Below are 25,062 nucleotides of genomic sequence, written 5' to 3' on the forward strand. Positions count from 1 at the left end.
CTTCTGACTTGGGGAGTAAGGCTGCTCATGACTAATCTATTTCCAGACAAAAAGGTACAAGTCAAAAGTACTCAAAGACTCAAAAGTCCTGTTTATGCCTTTCTGTGTTGTCCCTCCAACACAGATGGGGTGGTTGAATTTCCCCATGAGGATCAGGACCTGAGAACACGAGGACAGGGCTCCTGTCTGCCCATAGAGGGCCTCATACACTCAGTTTTTCTGGTCAGGCAGCCTGTAGCAGAGCCCCACTATGATGTCACCTGTCCCTGCCCTCCCTTTAATCCTGGCCAACAGCTCTCCGTCAGCTCCTCACCCATCCCCAGGTGAAGCTCCACACATTCCAGCTTGTCAATGACATAAAGGGAAACACCCCCTCCTCGTCTCCCCTTCTGTCCTTCCTAAAGAGCCTGTATCCTTCTATTTTAGCACTCCAGTCATAGCAGCCATGGCACCACATCTCCCTGAAGCCGGTAGGATCACAGCCCTGCAGGCATGTACATGTCTGTAACTCCTGTTGTTTATTCCCCACGCTGTGTGTGCTTGCACAGAGGACCCCAGGGAAGCTGAATTAGTGGCTGCAGTGGTTGGAATGACCCTGAGATTATCTCACTTGGTTAGAGCACAGTGCTAGTAATTCCAAGGGCCTGGGTTTGATCCCCCTACAGGCAATTCACTTAGGAGTTGGACTCCAGCCTTACATATGTCTTACAACTCCAAATATTTTGTGATTCTGTGAATTCCTGTGCTACTCTTCAGGTGCTCTCCTGCTGACCTGTGACCTCTCTCCAGGCTCTAGGCATCTATTGCTGGCCCTGGCATCAAACCATCAAACTGTTGGGTTTGGGATGGACTGAGGTTCTGCTCCCTTGGTAACTTTAGTTTTAAGCCCTCTTGACCAGCTTGGCAAGTCTGTGACTGAAGAAAACACTTTGTCCTCTCTGACAGATGAACCCCATCAGCCCCACATAGAACAGGTTTCTCAAAATGAGTCTCAAAGACTAAGCAGCTGAGACCCTGGCTGTGGCACCAGTCCTGTAACCATTTCTTGATCTGCCAGATTGGACTGGTCCTCTCAAACACATTTCCCTTTGACTGGGAGGGTTGATGTAAAACCTACCTGTGTTCCAGACTCCCTTACTGCTGCTCTCAGGACTCTGTAATTCTTGATACTTGTCAGAGTGCTCCTGGCAGTATCTCTGGTGCCCACATGAAACAGCAGCACATAATAATCAGTGGATGGTATGAGACCTCACTCTCAGTGACAACCCTGACACGAGCCCCTGGTAAGCAGCACTCCTCTCTAGGGGGCACGCCAGGTCAGTAAATGGCTCCTCTGCACCTCTCAGAATAGAGTTGCCCACTACTATTTCCCATTACCTTTTCTTTCTTGTGCTCGCACATCAGGCTGACTTCCCAGCTCCAGCATCTCTCCTGAGTTATGACAAGAAAGGTTGTGTTACCCTTATGCTGTGTCTTGGCATAACATTCTTTGTATTTCACACTTCAGAGTGAGTTATGTAACAGCTACCATCATTAGGTAAAGCCCTAATATACGAGAGATTTAGTAAAAGGACCTTCCATTCTATACGCATACAGAAAGAATCAACTTTCAACACACTTACTGCACAAAAATCCCCTTGATTAGATGTGTAGTCATAATTGCATACAGATCAAAGTGCTAATCATCTTGGCTGACAGCACCAGTGATGCAAAGCACTAATATTCCAACCAATATTCCCTTTGAAAAATGCCCCCTGACTATGAAATACAGACACGCTTTGCATTTGCTGGCTTAATGTTTTTGGAGGTTCACAGAGCTGTGTCTCTATCTCACAAGCTTTTCTTGGCAGACGTTTATCAATCAGCATCTTTTCATTAAGCTGGCAGCCACTGTAAAAACCATTAAATCTCTGAGCAGTTCTGTCCTAGGCAATCTGTCCTTCAGTGCGGGTCTTTGCAGAGGTGCTTGTACTAAAAGGTCCTTGTAAGAATTTTGCAATGATCTCTCTGTCCAAAGATTTCTGAACCAGTGAAGACTTTATTATTTTGGCCTCTCCCCGTACAGAGATTTCAGGAAAATAGGAACTAATGATAAATTAAGTGGTCTGGGATTCAGAGCAACAATCAAGGAAGGAAAAATGCTAACCTATTTTTGCATGTTTAGAGTGAAAAAAAGAAGACTCTAACTACTCTTAGGTATGTTCATGTCAATGATAAGCTGGCAGGCTTGCTGGCAGAGTACTGTATTTTTTGGTACAAAAAATTTCAAAGATTTGGTTTCTAAGCAAGTTTAAAAGGCACAGCACTAAATCAGACATCAGCAAAGCTTGGAGCTTCTGGAAGACACTGCCATGACCAGGCTCATGGGCTTTGCTAGCTTGAATTCTTGTTACAGCTATTTCATGATAAGAAATTGAAAGGTGTTTCCAGAGCAAGGAACAAACCAGGAAAAAATAAAAACATGAAAAGATTATAGTATTCTGAGGATGAGAATGTTGTTATGTATTCATTCGCAATCTAATTATCAGGATAATGAATTGGGTCATGGGGATATTTAATGTATATGAAGATTGTCAAGATTTAATAATAGGGAATAAAAAAGTAAGCTGCTACAGCCACAATTGTCCAAACATGTGAATGAGACTAGTTTGCACTAAAGAAATAATACCTTTTATTAGACCAGCTGACAGAGCTTGTAAAAAGCCTGAGCCTTTCCTCCAGATGGGAAGCAAGAGCTTCCATTATCTAATAAGCACAAGTGGAGCAGAGCATGCAGCTTGCATGAGAATAGGTGATAGGATCATTAGATCCCAGTCTAGGAAAAGAGCAAGAAATACCACCTAAATCATGAAAAACATTGAGAAATTACATCAGGATCAGAAGAGAAGGAAGAAATTTTATTTATTGCATAAATAAAACAATATTTCTTTGGGTCTATGTTGTGTCTATGACTTTAAGCATCTGGTAGAATTATGAGTTTTAGTTCCCAGATTTGTCTTTTGAAAGTATTTTATAAGTTTCCTCTGAGTATCAGGACTGAATTGTCAAAGATGAAGTAGCTGGCCTGTGGAAAAGTTTTTCCCAGTGGTAGCTGTATTTTTATGTCCTGAATCAATGGCATGTGTGAATTCTTTTTAGTACACAGTGGGTGTGTTGTTTAATCCAAGCAATTTCAGGGATGCCATTTTGTGCACTAAATGAAAGTCTGGAGTATACTTGTTTAGGTGTTTGTTGTGAGCAAGAACGCAGTGATCTGTGTTGCTATGCATTATTAAATAGGATAACCAAAGATCAGCATACTTACCTCAAGAAAACTTGCTCCACAAAGGTAATGATTTACAGATACTCCAGTGTATTTGATCTGCAAAGAGCACTCACAAGACCTCCTTCATCATTCTAAAGATGACACTCACCAAAAATGGGTACTCTTCTAAGCAAATAAATCAGACCTGAATATTGTCATGACTTGCTACAACAGACCCCCCCGCAACCGACACTTCCAAATAGACCAAACATTTTGCTAAGCAAATTTCAATGTATATTGGGTTTTAAATTGAAGTATGCACTAGACTTGAGGTTTTTCTATGCTGCACTCTGTGTAATCAAATCATTAAATATGTACAACCTATTCTGGAAGACAACTCATCCAGAATATCTTCTGCCTCTGTCACGCTCACTACACTCCTGAGCTTTCAAGTAATCTTCCAAAGCTTATCAAAGTTCTCATCAAAAGCAAGCTTTCCACAAGCCAGCATACATCATGCAAGTGAAAAAACTGACATCACATCTCCACAGGAACCATAATAAATGTTCTACCAGACTGAGCCTAGATCTCTCTACTCAGATAGCCCTGACTCCAAGTTCTCTTCCTTTTCTGTGCTATTCCCCTTCCAAACAGCCCATCCATGTTTACCCTTTCCCCAAAGGACTCATTTTTGTTGACTCTTACTCAATATATGTATGATCATTCTCAAAATTCCTACTTTTGTCAGCATCCCTATCAAACTAGCATCATCCTTGTGCTCTCTATACTTTTCATATCAGTGTCTTGTTCACAGCATCCCATGCAAGAACATAGGAGCAAGAGTCCCTAGTTCTGGCTACAAGCTTGACAGATCAGTGAGGATATGATGAGAATTATTTGGATTTTATGCTATAATGCATAAATACTCACTGGAAGAAGTTGTCCTGGGCCATTTAACATCATTGTGATCCAATGTTTCAGTGATCTTTTACCATGTGTGATTTACCTTTAATGTCACACAACACTTGCAACATAGTTCCTTTAGTACTAACCCTTCTTATTATAATCATTTTAACTGGAATGCTGCAGAGCACATTGTGCCTCATAATGAAATAAAATAAAGAAGATTTTTGAGCTTCGATTCAATGAGAAGCATTAGAAGGATAATAAAAAGCCTTCTCACAAAATCAGCGTGAAGAGAAAAATATAACAAGGTTTTTACTAGAATTGCAAATAAACTGTTTGCAGATACAATTTAGTAGATCAAAATCAGGGCAGATGGCTGTTTGAAACATTGGAGCAAGGAAGTACATTGCCTTAGTTGTTAATGCATTGCACAGAAGACATTGAACAGGTAGGTTACCTAGAGGTAACTTTATTAAACAGTACAGACTTGAATGTTCCAGCAGGACTTGCCATGCAAGTCACCTTTCTCTTGTAGTACCATCTCTCCTGTATTACATGATGTCCACAGAAGAGCAGGAGAGATGGTGAGGGGTCTAGAGAACAAGCATTATAAAGAGCAGCTGAGGGAGCGGGGGTTGTGTAGCGCAGAGGAGGCTCAAGGAGGACCTAATGTCTCTCTACAACTACCTGAAAGGACGTGGTAGTGAGGTGAGTGTTGCTCTCTTTTCCCAGGTCACAAGTGATGGGATAAAAAAGAATGGCCTCATGTGGCACCAGGAGAGGTTTAGACCGGATATTAGGAAAAATGTCTTCACCAAAATGGTTGTCAAGAATTGGAACAGGCTGCCCAGGGAAGTGATCTCTGGAAGTATTTAAAGAATACTAAGGGACATGTTTTCTTGGTGGACTTGACAGTGCTAGGTTAATGACTGAATTTGATCATCTTTTCCAGCCTAAATGAATTTATGAGTCTATTGATATCAATATATCAGTTTTTAACCTCCTCCCATCACACAGGATGGAGAATTTAAAAATCTCTTTATTACACTATTACACTATAACCCGCTTCCTAGATACTCAGTTTTGCAAGTACTCGCTGTTGCAGACTAAGAGAGCATGGCCTGCTGCCCTGCCCAGGCAGAGGAACCCCTTTCCCACATTCAGGAGGAAGTAGCACACCTTGAAATTTCATACTAACTGCAGTGAAAGGAAAATGAACAGGAGTAAAAGCTTGGAAAAGGGAAAGATTTTCCTTGCCTTGTTAGTTCATGCAGCTATTGCCTATTTCTGAGGTTTCTGTTTGGGAAAATTTTCAGCAGAAATTTTCAGCTTCACAATGCAGTGAAGCCCAGTTAGGATGTTGCTGCAATTTATAGTTAAGAGGCCAGTAGGAATGTGAGTGTTCTGGACAGTTAGTGACATTTATTGTTCCAGCATCACAGTTTGTCTCCCCACAGGCATAAAAATAATATAGAGAGTGTACTGCAATTGTGCTCTTACATAAGCTCCTGTAGAAGGTATGATTGAGATATCTTTATATTAAGGGTAGTAACCAGCCTTAGAGAGGTGAACTCCTCTCTACTTTCTCCCCAACATAAAAAGGTAAAATGATGTATTTTGGAAAATTGTTCACTCTTAGTATTTCTTGTTTGTAAGTGGATAAATACAGTAAGAGCTACAGAACTACTAAATTCTAATATTTTCTATATTTCAATCTATATCTTCTTTCTGCAGCTCTCTTTTGTGCTGGATTGAAAACTCAAGAGTCACAGCTTCAGCTTACACTCCAGTTACAAACAGCAGAACATTTATAATATTTTTTTCATTCTGGTGTTCTTAGGAGTTTAGATCAAGAGAGTTCTTTGACAATTGCTTGCACATGTCCATCAGAAACCATAAATAAATTCAATGTTACTGAGACCTTCATTATTTCTGACTGTTCTGGTTTTGCAATAAAAACAATCCAATACATGACATATTGACTTGGTAGAAAATTTAGTTTTTCAACCAGCCCTGTTTAGGCAAATCAAAGTAGGGATTTTTTAGGGGGAAGCCTGTTGCCAAGTCCTGTTTTGTTGCAGTTTGATGGAAGGCTGAGCAATGCTGCTAATGAGATCAAGCAGAATCTACCTATCTAGTTATCACAATAAATGTACAGCAGTTTATCATATTATTTCTACTGGAAGGCAATTCCATAATCTCACCCCTCTAGTGGCTAAGAATATACCTTTTTCATTTTCAGTCCAAGTATATGGTTTATATGCCTTGTTCTTGCACCAGTATTTCCTTTGTTTAGATAACCATTTCTCCCTCAGTCGTGATACCCTCCCAATACGTCTAGACAAAGCAGTAAGTTGTGTATGGATTTGTCCTACTCTCAGACTTGCTTTAAGGCTGAAGAAGTCACATTCTAGCTGTTGTTTGTCTGAGAGGGTCTTCCCATTTTTTCTTGCATCCCTTACTTTTTCCAATTGTATCTTTCATTAAAATGAGATCAGGCTTCCTACCACCTTGCATTAATTACAGTCTCCCCTACTTCTTTCCATTAAATACCAGCCTCAGGATAAATGTGAAGTTAAAGCCTGAAAATCATTTCCTCTGAACTCTTCTGGTAATTATCTTGTCTCTGTTACAAGTTCAATGACAGAAGAGTAAATTCTCCAGAATTGGCAAATACAATCACAGCTTTTCTGCAGAAAAGGGGAAACTGCTGCTTTGTAACTAGCCAGGCTTCCCTAACTTGGGCCTGTCACCATTTCTGTCCTCCACAAAGCTCTTTCACACAAATTCATTTTAGAATCAACTTGTATGTAATTCTGGCTACTGGTACATAGTCAAGCATGAAGTAAATCCTGAGGACGGGACCAATGCCTTATTGACAAGTTCCCAAATTCTGGGGAGTTGTTTAAAACTGAAATTTTGGTGGAGAGCGGTATTTATTGGGGATGAAGAAACCTGATCAAATTATTGTATGCTGGATTACATTTAGGCTTATTCTGCCTAAAGAATTACTCCAAATGCCACGTGATGAGGTCAAGGCTTGGTCTTTTTTGGCCATCAAGATCCTCTGATTCAAGGGATTTGGTTTTGTATGTTTATTTCCTGATTACAAGTTTGATTTGACTATGTCGTCAGGCTTTGTTTTCTACGTAATTTTGGCCTTCTAAGTTACAAAGATGCATCAGAACTGAAGTACTATAAAATGGAAATGAAGAGAAGTAACTATCTGTATAAACTCTTTGTGTTCCTGATACACCTGTAAATTTTTATATGTTGGATTTTAAAATTATTTTTTAGATGGGAACTAATGGAAAAACAACTGTGTATTTCTTCCCATTCTTGGTGTAGAATTGATGATTCATTATGATATACTGTACACAGGTTTTGAAATTTCAGCTGATATGCCTATTCTTTGCTGCTTCACAATGCATTCTCTCTTTTGACTTTCGTCTGTTATAAAGGTCAACTAAGTAATTTAGTCCAAAAGATGAGGAAATAAATGGTACCATTAGAAGTAGCAGAATTTGTATGATACCAGTTTATCTGTATATCTACTATATGTTTTATGCAATTACCTTTCTACTTAAGTAGTTTTAAAAATACATTCTCTAAAATGAAAATTGTATCTCAGAGTACCATTTTCATTTGCATATCTGCTACCACTGCTCTCATTCACATGGTGTTGGTGGGTTTCTTTACTTTTTTCCTTGGTCTGCTTTACAATATCTTCATTTTTTATTTCAGGCTTAAAGTAAAAATACTGAATTTGTCAGGCTAAAGAATGAAGATTGTTTGTGACTATGTGTGAGAAGCTATAGATCCAGTAACACTGGAAATGTTATAGAATGTTTATAGTAGAAGCTGTTGGATGGTTTTATGTCAAAGATGTGAAACAGCAATGACACTGAAAAGAAAAACAACTTTTAGAAATTCACCAAGAAATTCCAAGTGGATCTATAACAAATGAGGCAGAAAGCATCATCTGTCATAAGAAAAAAGTACTTGAAAGGACAAGGATCTTGCAAAGTGCTGATTAAATGTAATATGCTACCTGACAATGCACAAATGTGAAATGCTTCAGTGAAGAAGATGAACAGGTCCTCCACTGCATCAGAAAAGCAGAGTATTCTTGCTGAGGTCCATTATCATTAAAGTTGTTAGCATTTGTGTAACAAAACATTAAGAAGAAAAAAGTAGGCAAATAATACTGCAAGAGGGATGATCCAGATTCCAAATGTTCTAAAAGACTAAAAGCTCTGAATTACTTGCATTCACCAAAAACAATCTCTTTTCTAGTCCCACTTACTAACAAGCCAGCAAACCTAGCTCTGTCTGGGAAGTATCATGAAAGATGGTAAATAAAACGTTCAACCACGAACCGCATCCATCACAAACTGAAGGTCAATTTGAAGTAATGCTTCGTATTATCCCTACCAACCCAGGAAAATTTATTTTCTATCCAGGATAAATTTAACATAGATTATCTAGCACTACAAAAAATAGAGTTGAAAACAGCCAAACCAAAAGAAATAAATATCCACACAGTTTTACAAGGAGCTGATTTACAGACAGGAGTTGACATTAAAGGACAGACAAATTCTGGTATTCTTTACCTTCAGTTCTGAATCAGTGCTCAATAAACTTTCATGCTGAAGAATTAATCAAATTCATCAGCTAGGACTGGAAAATTGATAATATTATTTTGTCATGACAGTTTCTACAGTCACTTGTGAATAAAGTCATCCATGAAAACATCTGACATTTATCCAGAAGTTAATAACTATCAGTGTGAAGTTCATTGAATACTAAAAGAGATGGAAGAGAAACTGCAGTTTATTCACTGACCGGAGAAACTGACAGAGCCCTGAACTTCCAGAAGCTTGACTGGAGCTTTATTCACTCCTCTGGCCCTGTCTTAGGACAATGTCTACTGACCCAAGGAGAACTTAAGCTCAGGGGAACATCCCTCCAATGTAAATGAAACACAGTGGTCAGATTGCATTCATTGCACTGCAGCCTGAAACACCATCAGTTAATTTTATGAAGATTAAACAGAGATTAAGAAGTATCATCATGTTGTTTTTCCCAAATCAGTCCCCAGTGTTGCAGAAAGGCTGTAACGCTTGCAGTACAGATCTAGAAAGATCTAGAATCACAGAATATCTCTAATTAGAAGGGACCCATAAGGATCATCAAGTCTAACTCCTTGCTTCTTACCTAAAACCAAACCCTATGACTAAGAGCGTTGTCCAGACACTCACTGAACTCTGACAAGAGTGGTGCTGTGACGACTTCCCTGGGGAACCTGTTCCAGAAACCAACCATCCTTTCAGTGAAGAACCTAATGGCAAGCCTGAACTTGCCCTGATGAAACTTAATTCCATTTCCTCTTGTCCTGTCTCTGGTCACCCGAGATAGGAGCTCAACGCTCCTCAGCTCCACTTTTCCACCTTGAGAAAGTTAGTGACTGCAATCAGGTCGCCCCTCAACCTTCTCTTCTCCAGGCTGAATAAGCCAAAGTACCTCAGTCATTCCTCATAAGTTTGTCCTCAAGATATTTCACCATCTTTGTTGCCCTCCTCTGGAAACACTCAAATAGTTTTATGTTTTCCTTATATTGAAGAACCAAAACTTACAGTACTTGAGGTATGGCTACACCAGAGCAGTGTAGAGTGGGAAGAAAGCAGAGAGAGGCGACACCAGAATTATGGTTCACGGATCAAAGAAGAAAAATCTGTTACAGATCCTTCCTTACTTCTATCAAAAATAATCCAAACTGGATTACATTTTACATTTTGATCTATTGTGCCTGTGTCTCAGGCAGGTGAGATAGAACAAGCTATCTGCCTGTTCTCAGTATCCCAGCACCAAAGATGCCTTTTACCCTTCTCCACTATGAACCTAAGATACAAAATGCAACTGTATGCTTGACATAGACAACAATGAAGTAACAGCATGAGACTTCTAGAATATATCTTCATTTTCCACACTTCATTCTCAGAATTAATACCTTGTGCAACATCTGCAATTTCATATCTGAGATGTTACTTTTTGAAAACTGTGCTAAGAATCTAGTTGAACTACCTACTCAAGCATAGTGGGTAGGTGTATCAATGCTGAAGTTAGGCTTCATGAAGTCATATCCAAGGCACATCTCTAGATGTATGAAAGGAATTTTTTCCTTGGTTACAAGATGGTTACCTTGTTGATGGGTTTCACTAGGAAAAGGCATTTCAATTCATCAGCAGTGATGATATCTGCAAAATAAATGTCAATGTTGTAATTTAAAACTGTTTATTTTCACAAATCACATGAATTTCTGTGATTGCATGAATTACTGACAAGAGAAAATGTTGGGGAAGATGAAACAGGAAAGCCTTATAAATATGATTGCCTGACAAAAGATTTTGGGAATATGAAAACTACAGGCGACATCGAAATGAAAGCCACTTTTGAAATACCAAGTCTTAGTTACTGAACAACTGGAAAACAATGGTATGGCCGACTGAAGGTAATCCCCTCTTGATGGAACAATACCCTCTGCTTGCAAGCAGGTCCAAGGGTCAGAGCAGACCCTACTAGCTCAGCAGAAGGGGTCCAAAGAGTAGTTTTTAGAAGTTAAGATGTAACACTCTATGGTAATATAAGAACTCTTATAGGCTGTATGTAAATGCTATAGGATTTGTATCTTGTATTAGATTGGTTAGTGACAATTAGAATATTCAGTACAGAAGATGATTTATTGTATTGTAACCAAGAGTCCATCTCTTACACTCTTACTCTTACTACTTCTTCTTCACTCTCCTTGCTCTTACACTCTCTCTCTCTCTCTCTCTCTTACCCGCTTACTCTCTTGCTCTCTTGGGCCTGCTCAGAGCTGAGTCTGGCAGCTCTGAGCAGTGCCCCTATACCCACGCCCTTTGCAATAAACCGCATGTCCCAAGATCTGACTTCAGAGATCTCTCGTCTCCGACCGTCCGTAACCTACAAGAAAACATTCTGGTCTTCTTACATTTGTATCAGGATGGGATTAGAGTAGCCTTGAGAGAACAAGGCTGATTACCCCCTTGCATCTCTCAACTGCACTGGATTTTTTATATAAGTTAAACTAAGCATAAGATATATCCAGTATTTAATAGTTCCTTATACGTGTTGCTCCATGTCCTAAACATAGGTGTGTCTCAGTTTTGCTGCGATGTTCAAGACTGTTGTGAGAATCTCAGTGCTTCTATGAAACAGTTAATGCTGATACTCAGATTCTGGGAGGCATAAGGATATTCATTTTACAACTGTTGATGGCTAGACAGTATCAACATGGTATCTGAGATGTGATTCTGCTATATAACTCAAGAGAGAAAAATTATAAAATATGTTTATTTCAATTCAGATCTTCAGATGCTTAGTGTTTAAAAAGCAAGACAGATGTTGAAGCCTTGCTTGAAGTGCTTTAGGGTAACTGGGTGATGTTGTGAAGTGTGCATTCAGAACAGAGCTATCAAGACTGTGTATTTCTCTAAGCATTTCTGCAAACTATTGACAGTGTGGAAATGCTCCCTGCTGTAGACTTCTGCGTCACAGTGATTCCTGATTCATGAATGACGGCCAAGTATTAAAGTTAAAACATAAAGGAAAGCCAGCTACTCGTATCTCCTATGTAGAGAGGGCAAAGCTTTAAAGGGTAGCCTCAAAGCTTTCTTACCTTTTGGACTCTGGTTTGTTTCTAACATTTATGTCCAGTACGCATTCCTGATTATGTGTCCATTGACTTTTGGCCTTCAATAACATGTCTCCAATCAAGCAAATTTTGCCAAGCCTTTTGATATGTGATACCACAGCAGTAGGACTGAGAAAATAAAATATCCATTTGGATTTTTTGCTTGCAACAGAGTTTTTAGCTTCTAATATAGTTATAAAATGGGGAAAAAAAATTGTCAGTGATAAATCATGGCTTATAAATTTTGCTACTACCATGAAGCCTAAAGCAAGACAAATAAACAATGCATTACTGCTAGATTTTTAGATGGGACACAGACATTAAATTACTTGTATTAAATAAAATGTACAGGCTGTGGACAGATTCAGACAGGAAAGAAGATTGACACAGAAAGCAGCTGCAGCAGAAGTAGTAAAAGAAAATCTGAACATGGAAAAGCTACTTGGAAACACTCTGACTTTTAATTAATAAGAGAATCAATCCCTTTCCACTGCAATTCTGTGGAATATCAACTTTAGAAGAGTTGTTTGAAATCTTGAGGGAAAAGGCTGTGAGTAATCAATACACTTTTTTTTTTCCTTTTTTTTCAATATTTTGTAAAATGGAAATACCAGTATTTTCATTCTAATATTGGACATTGATCTAGTGACACAAAGGCAGCCAGCAGAGAAACATGTCTATATTTTCTGAAGGCTCAGATACAGCTGATATCATTGCCCATGATGATTGGTCTTGTCTGAGGGACCATCAAACCAGCATTGTTGCCAGAGCCAGAGGTGATCTGAGCAGAGGTTCCAGTTCTCTGGAACTAAGAAAAGGAGTACTGTTACCTGAGCAAACTGCTCATGTACAGAGCCAGACAAAAAGTATATGGGTTAACAAGAACAAATGCACTTACATACTTTCCCTGGCTTTCTTTACAGAATCACAGAATCATGGACTGGTGGAAGTCGGAAGGAAGCTCTGGAGATATCCAGGTCCAGCTCCCCTGCACAGGCAGGGGACACATTGAGTCAGCTGCCCATGACCATGCTCAGAGAGTTTTTTAATATCTCCAAGGATGGAGACCACAACTTCTCCAGCCAACCTATACCAGCTCTTGGTCATCCTCACAGTGACAAGAGTGTTTCCTGACGTTCAGAGGGAAGCTCTTGGGTTTCCATTTGTGCCTGCTGCCTTTGGCCCTGTCACTGGGTACCACTGTCCTTCATGCTCCTTCCCATCAGATGTTTACATTCATGGATGGGATCCCCCTGATTTTTCTCTGCTCCATACTGAACAGTCCCAGCACTCTAAGCCTTTCCTCACGGGTGAGATGCTCCAGTCCCTTAATAGTCTTACTGGCCTTTCACTGGACTAAGTCCAGTAAGACTGTATCTCTCTTGAACTGGGGAGCCAGAACTGGACGCTGAAGTGTATATTTCATATAAAATGCAAACTTTTGGTCTGAGTATACTTGATAAAATTAGTAGCAGAATTTTTCAAGACAGGGCATTCCTTCAAAGCATTTCCTTTGTGAAGTGTTGATTACAATACCATAGAGATAACAGGTTTCCCAGCCTTTGGGTTCCATGGTTTTAATAAGGCCATCTGACTAGAAAGAGAGATTTTTGAAATTGTACATGCATCTGGGTAAAGTACATAGCTTGATATATAAATAAACTTTTGTGTTGTTTTTTTCCTTGATGTGCAAAGCTCACAGATGTTCGTTTCAAACAGAAAACCAGCATCATGATTAAAGCACAGTGCGTGCTCTTTTATTTGGCTAGAGGGGAATGGTATCACTCAATGATATAAATATTGCAGAGCAAGTTATCTGAGAATTCTTTAGAAGGCTGCTGTTAGGTGTGTATTGGGGATTTTCAAAAGAAATACAATTTGGGGGAAACATTTGTTGATGCTCTCAGTCTGCTGCCATTATCGCCTCAGTAAAACTCTCACTGGATGATGAACAAGTGCATAAAGCAATGCTTTTGGAAGTCACAACTACAGGTGTGTACTATTGCAAATACTTTGTGGACTGTGAAATTCAAGTAAAAACAAAGTATCTTGTTTTATCAGACCAAATTAAGAGAGTAATTTTCACTTCCAAAGCATTCAGGATGGACCCTCAGACCCCTGTGGTTCCACAAGCAAGCAGAATTATTGAGACAGAAATTGTCAAATGACAAGTTTTGTGTGAGAAGTTGTGTTCTGAGATATTTTAATACAGAGAATGTATAATTTTTACAGAATTTAATTTTTTTCCACAGCAGACATATATTTTCCCAAAGACGGAACACTTTCTAGAGATCATAGAGTGTGAAGAACATACAGCAAATCAGCTTCATTAGCTGACAAAGGTCTTAAAATATTTCTTAGAAACTCGTGTTTGTGGATTAATGCCAATGGCAGGGATTAATCCTCACTGCAAGGTAAAAAGAAATTTAGGTTAAAGATATCTAAATGTGTTAAGATGTACCTGTGTTTACCTAAACATGATTCAATAACTATGTATTCATCACCTGGATGGGTCTGTTGAAATATGACTGTGATATTTTGCAGAACCAACATATCAGTTTTGCTGGCAATATAATACCTGCATTGCTGACTACATAACTTTTATAATTTTTCCTTTGATATGGTAACACTGCTGCACAGAAACAGAAGCATCACCTTACGCCTCACAGCTCATCTAATCTGCAGCTAAGGCTGAGATACTCGCAGAAATTCACGCACATAAGGTAGGAGTGAGTCTGCCTGAATCTTGTGTGTCCTGCTGTGTTTGAGTTTCATGGAATCATAGAATAGCTTGGGTTGGAAGGAACCTTAAAGATCATCCTGGAAGAGTATCCCTGCTAATCTTGTGTATCATTGGATCACCTCTCTGATGAACCAGTTCTCCCAGCATGGTTTGTAGAAAAGTTCATGGGCCTGGGTCTTCAAAGGTTTCTCTAACTGACTATATTTACTCAGTCAAGGTATTTGAACGTGAAACTTTATCAGTGACACTTCTATTCTGGCTTCCTTCCAGCTTTCTTTTTGAATCCTATCATATCCATTGGGGTTTCAAATATGAAAATGAAATCTCAAGAGGACTTGTTAATAATTTTGTATTGGCTGTAGCTGGCACTTACTCTGTTGGGCAATCCAGGAGAAACTATTTGTTGTATAATCCATGAGTAAAAGTCTCCTTTTAGAAATCGATGATATTTATGTCTTATTATCTCAGGCATTAGATGCAAGATTTACCTGTAATATCAGAATGACAGTGAATTAGTATGGAAATGAGACTGCTGTGGTGTTTCCATACTGTGTCTGGTCACTGCCTCTTTAAAAAGAAATAGAAACCTCACACATGACAACCTCACTGCCTTGGAAGACACTTGCTAAAACTACTCAGACTCTGAGAGGGCACAAAACCTGTCAAAGTATTGTTTGTATTTGCTCTTAAACTAGAAATTGCTTATAGTACAGTTCATCTCTAGAACCATTTATATAGTTGGCAACTTGGAAAGGACTTTGCAAATTGGTATATTTATTAAAATCAGACCCTTTTTTAATTCCCTTTTTCTGCTGTTTCAGTCAAGGTTTAGATGGCTCATATTTATTGCTCTCTTTGAGATACAGCATAGAGAGCTTTAACATCCTGCTACTGGTTTTTCATTAAACCACAAGGCACTAAAGATATTGGCCTTCTTCCTGATGTTATTTAGCTTCTATGATTGTCATGCATTCACCTAGATGATCTTTCCAGATCTCCTCTTTCCATCAGAGAATGAAAGTAACCTTTTCTATAATTGGTTTTTCAAGGAAAAGAGGGACCCATTTCTCAGTGGATAATAAATGATGATAATCGTCTGATTCCTCCCATAATGCGTAGCACCCTCTTTTCAGACAAGAAAAAAATAATAATTCAGGAAAGATAATTAGAAATTAAATTGCTTCTGAGCATTTCTCTTTCAATGAAAACCTCTCTCACCCTTAGTTTTCTGGACATATCTAATCTAATCATCAGCTGTCACTAAGTAATTGAATATCCTTGAGTTTGAACTGTTACAGGGACAATGATATGTCTTTTCCTGTTACTTTTGACTTCAGAAAGAGATGTCTTATATGTAATTGCCCCAGGTGGTTCAGCGTTCAAGCTCACTTTGCCTGCCAGCTATATGTATGTGTACAAACACACACATTAACACAGTGAAATCAATGACAGCAGAACATGCTGTAGATTATAATATATGAATACATGTATATATTATATATGTAGTATTTTCTATTCTGTTTAGAAAGTCACCTCTTTTGGATAACTCATTGTGGTGGTTTGACCCTGGCTGGACAAAAGGTGCCCACCAAAACTGCACTATCACTCCTCTCCTAAGCTGGATAGGGGAGAAAAAACATAACAAAAGGCTCATGGGACAAGATAAGGACAGGGAGTGATCAGTGAGCAGTTTACATCATGGGCAAAAGAGAGCAGATTTGAGAAAAAATAATTTAATTTATTATCAAACAATCAGAGCAGGGCGATGAGAAACAGTAGTCCTCCTGAGGCTGTTCTTAACTAGTTAGTTCCAGGCAGAGATGCATTCAGCATATTGGTAGGTTAGAGGTGCTTGTCTCTCCCTAAACCTTTGTTTCTTATTCAGATACACAAATAAAATGTGCTGGATTTATCACTGACACAATTAGAAGTTATAGGGTTGAGAAGATATTCTTCCTAGGATCTATTTCTTAGTGCTATAATACATCATGGCATTTAATTGACCTAATGCCCATGGCCATGATTCCACATGCAAATTTCGTGTGCCAAAGTTCATGCTATTTCAGCTCCTACATTACAAGGACAAAAATTAACATGGTGATTAAAGAGACAACCTAGATTTGCAAATTTAAGCATTTCAGTGACAGCATGACAGTATGGGACCAGTTTTTGTCCAACAGTATATCAGAGAGAAGTGTCCATCTGCATGGTTCTATGGTTAGGTCGGAAAATTAAGACACATTGCTAAGAGGGGAGGAGGAAACTAGCCAGGTGAAAATATAACATAGGCTATGGAAGAAGACTGCTGTGATACAAGAAAACTTTAGTTCATCTAGTTAGTCTAACCACTGTACTGTAATCACTAGCAATCTGGATCTCCTATTTCCAAACTCTAACTCCTAATGTTTAAATTCTCTAAACTACTACAATAAAATCTGGACACAGAGAGTTGCAGATAAAGAAAAAAAAAAAAACCAAACCAACCTTGGCAGATTATTTAAAGACAGACAAATAATAAACTGCTTAACAGAGTCCTGAATCTCTTCTTTGACAGTCATGACATTTTACGCACCTAGGATCAAGCCAGACTAGCCATGGCTTCACTTATGAGCAATGTTATTCTCTGCTGCTGCTGCTCACATTTTATATAATATCTTGGTGACTCACCAGTGAGTTAAACAGATCACTGTCTTCTGAAGTCTGGAACTTAGACACAAATGTTCCATTTACACCTTATGTGCTGTCCTTTATGAGATATCTCCCCTGCAGACGTAGGGGATTTTCTATCTTATCAGTGTTTTTCCATGCATTTTTATTTTAACACCAACATAGTAGACCTTATTACGTTTATTTTTACTTCCTGTTTTGCTTTGTAATGTTGCTTTTACCAGCTTGTGCTGACAGTCTTTAAATCATTGGTGCTTTTCATTAAATCAGATCTCCATGATGCAAGGCAAGATCCTGGATCAAGTTACCACCTGATATGCTTTTCAGTGTTCCAATGCAACTATTGAGGCTACTTGCATGCTGAAAGTAATCTAGATGAGCAACTCTAGGAACAAAGTTAAAATTTTACCATTCAAATGGAAAATAGGAGAATGCTATTAGGGGATGTACATAGAGCTAATTATATTTACATTGCGAGGTCAAATGAGTCCTTCTACACATTTATTTTGACTCCTTTCCCTCTATGAATTTAGTTGTGCAATAAACACATGCACAATGTAACTGCTTGTGCAATGCCTGAAATAAGAAATCTGATCTTTAGATATATTTGCATTGAATGAAACATTATTTTAAAAGTCATGTATGCTATATGCAGACACAGAGAGGAGTGACAAAACAATTTTAGGCATTTTGTGTTGAGGTCAGGAAGGTTAATTTGTGCAAGTGTGCAAAGTTTGGCCAGTAAGTAAAGATTAGTCTAGGACATCTCCTGAAAATTAGAATCTGAAAATATTTTTTTGGTCAAGTTAAATTTAAAATAAGCACTTTATAATTTTTTGAAAATATGATTGCACAAGCTTTTTTGCTCACTAAATTGAGGGTTTTATTTATAAGTACATTTAATCACACTGCAGTATATGCCTTAAGGATTTGGAACAAAATACTGGAGTTATTATCTGATTTAGTTCTGTGTCTGTAGCACAATATACAATGACTTGTTTGAAAAGTTGTTGCAATAAGAAAGAAAAAAAAATCTTAGAGCAATGAATTTGGCACTGTTTTCAGAGAACTGTAGAGCAACTGTATTGTGGTGCATAAAATTTGGTACCGAGGTGCCTCAACTATACTTTTATTTATGACTGCAATCATCACTCAACAGTGATAGAAATTTTCAGGATTTCTTTTTAAACCATTGGGGTTCATTCCTTTTCTATAATTTTCCAGAGTGTGTATTTTATTCCGAGGTGAGCATACCTCAGCGTTGTAAGACAAGGGATGAATTTGCCTTTGAGGTTTTCCTTTCCTCCACAGAGGCAAAAGGGAGAATCAGATCTCTCCCTTTAAGCCCAAAATCTGAACATGATCTCTTGCACATTGTGGAAGCAGCCTGTGAGAGTAACAAGTTGAAGCCCATCCCCAGGTTTACTGGGAGAGAAGAATTACAGGAAGTCAAGCCCTGTTACCTGTACTGAAGACAGGCATTTATCAGTTGAAGACAGCATTGAAAACATTTACATTCCATGCCAGGTGGAAGACAGACTTATTGAAGACAGTATTAATCACTACATCAGACCAAGCACCTGTTTATGAATATGCAAAATACTACTCGGAGGGAGGCTCACCTTGCTTGGCAGAATAGATGCATTGTATCAAAGGAATCTGTTTAGTGTTTACTAAGTATCCACTCTTCAGTGGTGACACCTTTAATTTATACTAATTCTGAATGTCTTTCCTCATGCTACAGAAACATCAACTACCAATGCATGTTATGTTCCTCGATCTCACCTAAAACTGTAATCTATAGTACTAACTTCTGTAAAAATAAAAATACATAACTGTGCTTTAAGAAAAAAAAAACTACCCTGAACTGAATTTCAGTGGCAACTTGGCAATAAGTTCTCATGTACTTCTTCAAAAGACCATAAAATGTATTTGTAATGGAAATGTAATATTGTATCATTAACTACTTTGATGCTTTTCCTTAGGGCTGGACTACAATAGAAGAAAAATACAGCTGCTGAAGAATGGAGTGACTGATGTATAACAAAAGAAATGTGGTGGAAGGCCTAAAAAAATACCACACAGAGTCCAACCTTGACCTTGATGACTTTTAACCATCCTCACCTGAGGATTGCTCAACAATCTCCAGTGATGTAATGCCTCTTAATTCTCTCAGAATCTTTCAAAAATCCCTTGATTATTGAAGAGTTAACTGAGAAAGTTTAATCAGTGCAAAGATTCATTGAGCTACTGAAGTAGGTTATCAACTGATATCCTAATTGGCTGAAGTATTCATCTACCTGAGGACCATGTGAAAGTTTTGTTCATTCCCACAATTGTTCGGTTTTTTTCTGATGCTGTCTTAGACACAGTAATGATTCATTTGAAAGAGATCCAAGACAAACATTATTTAAATCACTTGATCCATTTACTAAGCTGTTGAAAAATTAACAAGAGCATTGTTTAATACATGTTTTTTTTTAGTAGCACGGGTTGAGTTAGGGAACTTTGGTAGAAGCCTGACTGCATAAGAACACTGAGAAATAAATTTTGCAGTAGAAGGAGCAAAAACAGTAAGGAATGTGGTCTACGTGAAAATTATTTTTTCTGAGGAGCTGGCTGAAAGAAAAAAATCTGACCACATAAGCTTTTTTATTTCCCCTTAAAATAAAATCCAAAGAAAAAAATAACTGTGTAAAAATTAAAAACTGGAATATGTCTTCAAGTGATTCTAAGACCAAACATTTCAATTTCATTTCAGGTAAGTTTGGCAAAGCAAAGAAATGGAAATGAAGAGATATATTTGGCAAACCCTCCCAAAACCAGACATGAGAAGAAACAGTTTCTCACTTTTTACTCAAGAGCACTCACCTACAGCAGATATAGTTCAAATTTATTTCTCTCCTCTGTCTCAGGGAATACAACTTTCCAAGCAGGGTGCCTCAGATGCTAAAGAACTCATTGAGCTGAGTAGGCTACTCTCTGTCTTTTACTTTCAGGCTGGTCAATTTAGTCTAAAATATTTACAAGTTATTTTGATCAGTGTCTGGAAACTAAGTGTTCTCACTTGCAATCTCTACTTAAATCCCTTGAGTAGCATCCCAGACAGCTCTTCTAATTCTTTTTCTCTCTAACAGAAATAATCTTCAATTATTCCATGCAAGGTGGAACAGTACAAGAATAAGAAATGAATTGTCCATGGCTTTATGGCTCAGTCACTAGTATGTGATAATTTAGTTCAAATGTGTCTCAGCTCTAAACACGGAAGGCCTTTGGCTCAAGGGCAGTCAGTATTTATGAGAACCTTATAGTACTGGCTTAGGAGATCTTCAAAGGAGTAGGGACTCCCTCAGTCTCTCCTGTTGGAGGCCCTATAACAAGAAAGAGGCAGGTTCATACTTCTTTATAACAGAAAATAAAAATATGAAGCAGAATTTCTCATAGGTATTCAAATGATTCAACAATCAGAGAGAGTGGGGAAGCCCTACGCACTCCACTTGGTCACAGAAATGTAATCTGGAGAAAAGGGAACTGTAGAGATGCTGACTATGCAAACAGATTAAGGAGGCCAGACAAGACAACTCACATTTTTCAAGGAAGAATTTGAAATAACAGAGAAATAACATACCTTCTTTTGGTCTACATTTTCCTCAATATTAGCATGCCAGTCTTGTTCTAACTTTTTTTTCTCAAGGTCAGTAATTTATTTGTCTAAAAATCTGAGAAATGACCATTTCACACTCAAATGGGTATTTTGAAAATAAAATGTCTCATTAAAGACATCTTAATGATATAGCCGCTCCCAGCCAAGGGATATGGAAGCAAAGGGAAACTTCCATAACTGTCAGGGGATTTTTGAGGGAGATCATATCAATTTCAAGGTAAGAAAATGAATGAAAATAAATGCATTTTAAAGTGATTTTGTAATCAATATTCATTAAGTCTCCTATAGTATGAATAGCTTCAACACTTGTCTTTATTATAAATGTACAGATTCTTACAGGCACTACAATTTATTTAATTCAAAATATGCATCTACAGATAGAATATAAATAAATCAAGGGGGAAAAAGAAAAAAAACATATACCAGCAAAGTGATAAAGGGAGAAAATAAACTCTCAGCAGTACTTTAGTGTTTCCATACATTATGCCTAATGCTGGGTAACAATATACTTTTTATGAAACTAATCCATGAAAACTGCTGTTAGTGTCTATTAATCTGAACCTGGAAAGCTAGACCTCATTCCCTACAGATCTGCCCCAGAATAAAAGTAATTGCATTAACTTCCTGCAATAGCAGCCTGATACCTATTCTAGGCTCCATTGTTTATTTCTATCTATTCTTGCAGTGAATCAATATTTAATTTTCAATTCCTCCAACAAAGAAAAAAAAAAGAACTGGAATATGCTTTATCAGAAAATGTCATTCCCCTCAAAAAAAAAAAAAAAAAAAAACACGTATACTTCGTATAACAGGACACTAGAAAATTACAATGTTTCCAGGTTGTCAAAGGCACACTATATTTGCAAGATAATTTCCCACTGGATTCTTGATTCGATTTTTTTCCCAAAGGGTTTACCACTTTCTTGTTATTTAAAACATACAAAGAAGACAGATTTTATAAATCTATCCATAGGCAGAAATATCAATATGGTACAGATGGAAGATGGATTTCTCTCTGGCATGCAATCTTCTATGATTTATTTGAAATAAACAGGACAAAGGCCATTTCCATATCTATGTTAACACCTTTCTGTATTTTAGATTTCTTATTCCTTGAGCACCAATACCTGAGAACAAAAATATTAGATTCAGTGAAAGGCCAAACAGTCTAAACTACAGTTTTTCTACTTAAAACTGAGACACATCTTATTTACAACATGATTCTATGTTACAAAATAATGCCCATTTAAGGAAATGACAGGTGTATCAGTCAGGGCTTCTCTCTCTCTCTCTCTCTCATTAAAAGTAGGGTTAACCACAACATCTCTCATTGTGTTATATTCATTCATACAGGCCTCCAATAATTGAGTGATTTTTCCTCTGACTCTTGGCGACACTATATTAATTCCATCAAATAGTGCCTCCTTGTCCAAAGCCAGCTGTTCTGATTTTTTGAAAATTTAGGACAGGAAGATACACTGTAAACAGCTGACTCTAAGTTGAAATGCCATTTTGGCATACACAGCTTGAAAGACCCTGTTTGAAGAAATGACATTACAGGAAAACAAGCTCTCTAGGCCAGCAATAAAAACAGGAAACTGTTGTTTCCACATGTACTTAATATAGCACATCCTTTATGATGTGATGGAATACTGTAAACATAGGGATTTGGTTTTGTTTGTGGGCAAGGTTGTTGGGGATTGTGGAGTCCAGCTCATCAGATCTCTAATACCAATAAAATTACTTGCTCTCCACTGGTGATTTCAGGCTGAAATTACTAAGGTTATTTGGAAAACAAAAATTAAAGGACAGTATCTCTATTCCCTAGATTTTCATCAAACTATCCTGAGAAATGTATCTGTTGTCAAAAGCAGAGCTTGAACACAATAAGCTTCCCTCTTTCTTTATTTGTAACTTTAGCTTGCACTGCTGGAACAGTAACTTTCCCTCCCTTCCAAGGCAATCACAAGGGCAGATTAATTATTCTAGCTCCGGGCTTCAGATTTTTAACATTCAATAGTGCCGCATAATTAATGCAGGTGGTATTTACACATCATTAGATTTTATAAAGGTTTTACCTTTCTCCTGAAGCTACCATCCAGCTTATTTGTATGAATTATACCCCTTGCTCCCCCTTCTTTGGTTCTGGGTTTCTTTATTCTGTTTAGCCTTGTAAAACCATTCTCTGCAGAGCACTTAGCATCATTTATTAACTCACGCTTTTTCTTTCTCCCCCACTCAGAGCTTAACTTTTAGATCTCTTACAGGCCTTGGTGGCCTCCTCACAGCTTCCTTTCTTGTATTTTCATACTCCTACCCTCCCACATCTCCCCCTCCTCCCCCATATATTTTCCAGAGAAACTTTGAATCACAGAATCTACTGAGACCTCAAGTGATCCCCTGGTCCATGTCCTTCCCTCTTGTTAAAAAAGATCCAAACAGCTCAGATAAATGCTTTTGTCAAACACTGAACTGCCAAGAGTCAAAATGGGTAAGGCTGTAAGCATCCAGGACAGAAAAAAGGATATTTCAGTGAAGACATTTTGAGCTGAAGAAAGCTCACACAGGCATTTTTTTGTACTTGACAGGGTCTGCAGAAACAAACTGATTATTCTCATCCTTTTGCTAGGATTTGTTCCCGGTATCTTGGATGTTGGTAGGAACTAGTGGCAGAAAAAACAAATCTAAATATGTCAAAATTTCTCACAGGGACTGGATGCACTGGTGAAGAACACTCTCTGTTAAACAGAACAATAAAATTGTCTGTGTCCCAGAAGATGCCTAGAAGGAACTGCTCCTTCTCCATGTTGTTTGGCCTTCTGATGGACAGGGTATTTTCTCAGTCCACCACAGCAATTGTGTGACCCCTCTTGAGACATCATTCTTTTTCTGTTTTCTAACAAAGATAAGCTGAAAGTCTTCACCATCAAGGCCCTTTGCAGTTATCTCACTTTACCTGTGAAGCATTCACTCATTGCTGAAATGTCAGGTCTCACTTCCAGTCAGTTTGAGAAGTCAGTTTCACTAACATTTGGCTTTTAAAAGAAACACACCAACTAAATCCCCACAAACTTTGATCTTTTTATCCAAACTCATACCTCAGATTTACTTCTTGTAACATCAGCAAAGCTGTTTATTATCCTTTTTTGTCACAGTGGCTGCAAGCTTGACAATATTTAAATTGCTGCCCTTGACTTTGAGAACAAACCTTTTATCCTGAGTTTTTTTTTTTAACTCCTCCTTTTTAGTGCCTGGTTCATCTGTTGCCCTGAGCTTATACATACTTAGAAAACTGTTGAAGGCAGGACTGTACCTTTTTGTTCTACAGTGTCTAGACATAATAAAAGTCATGATCCATGACTACTTCTGGCTTAGCAAGCTCTCATAGAGTCCAGATAAAAATCTGGCTGTAGATCCACCCATTTATATCTACCTACGTATCTATTTATATGCATCTATTACATATCTAACGAGTCCATATTAACATTAATATCAATACTTGCCATTGTTAGGAAAGACAAGCAAGGTGACAGGGTTTCAAATTCCACAGAAAATCTGAATCTGAGATGAGGTCATTTAATCAGTACTTCTGATCAGGATTAATATTGAAGAAAAAGGCAGATGACTCAGCTTCTTAATATCTCAACTAGAACAATGAAAATACAAGTTAAAAAGAAAAATTATAGCCTCATCTTTATTTATTTTATAACACTAAATTTATATTCATACCACAAATGCCAGAGGGTAAAGAAAGAAGAAACTTCTGCAGCAGAAGCTTAACTAATTTCTTTTACTTAGCACATCACTGACTAACTGAAAACTTTTAAATCTACACTTCACAAAGTTTCCAGTACTTTTACAGTGCTGCTTGCAAGGGTTCAAAAATGGTCAAAAGTCTCTACGGAACTGGACATCTTTTCCAGTCTTAGAGGTGTTGTAGGTAGTCAAATAAAACCACTTCTGGGAAAAACAGATGGACTGGAAGCATATTCTTCAGGTGGAAAGATAGCCTACCAAAGGAAACCTAATTAGTCCTGACCCAGCCTAGCCAAACAGGGACATAAACCTCTTTGAGAAAATGATATCTTATCTTCTTGAGTATTGACTCAACAAGATCAGAAATA

At 37.9% G+C, this 25,062-nt stretch overlaps 1 long non-coding RNA gene across 1 annotated transcript in view; it reads left to right on the forward strand.

Moving 5' to 3' along the window:
* Positions 1-13,550, forward strand: part of LOC108448035 — a 28,259-nt gene extending 14,709 nt beyond the window's left edge. The window contains exon 2 of the long non-coding RNA XR_001863820.1: positions 12,788-13,550. This is a non-coding gene — a long non-coding RNA (uncharacterized LOC108448035). The remainder of the gene's footprint in view (positions 1-12,787) is intronic.
* The last annotated feature ends 11,512 nt before the right edge of the window (positions 13,551-25,062 follow it).

The sequence above is a fragment of the Corvus brachyrhynchos genome, unplaced genomic scaffold (assembly GCF_000691975.1).
Source record: "Corvus brachyrhynchos isolate BGI_N302 unplaced genomic scaffold, ASM69197v1 scaffold14, whole genome shotgun sequence".
Classification (NCBI taxonomy): Eukaryota; Metazoa; Chordata; class Aves; order Passeriformes; family Corvidae; genus Corvus; species Corvus brachyrhynchos.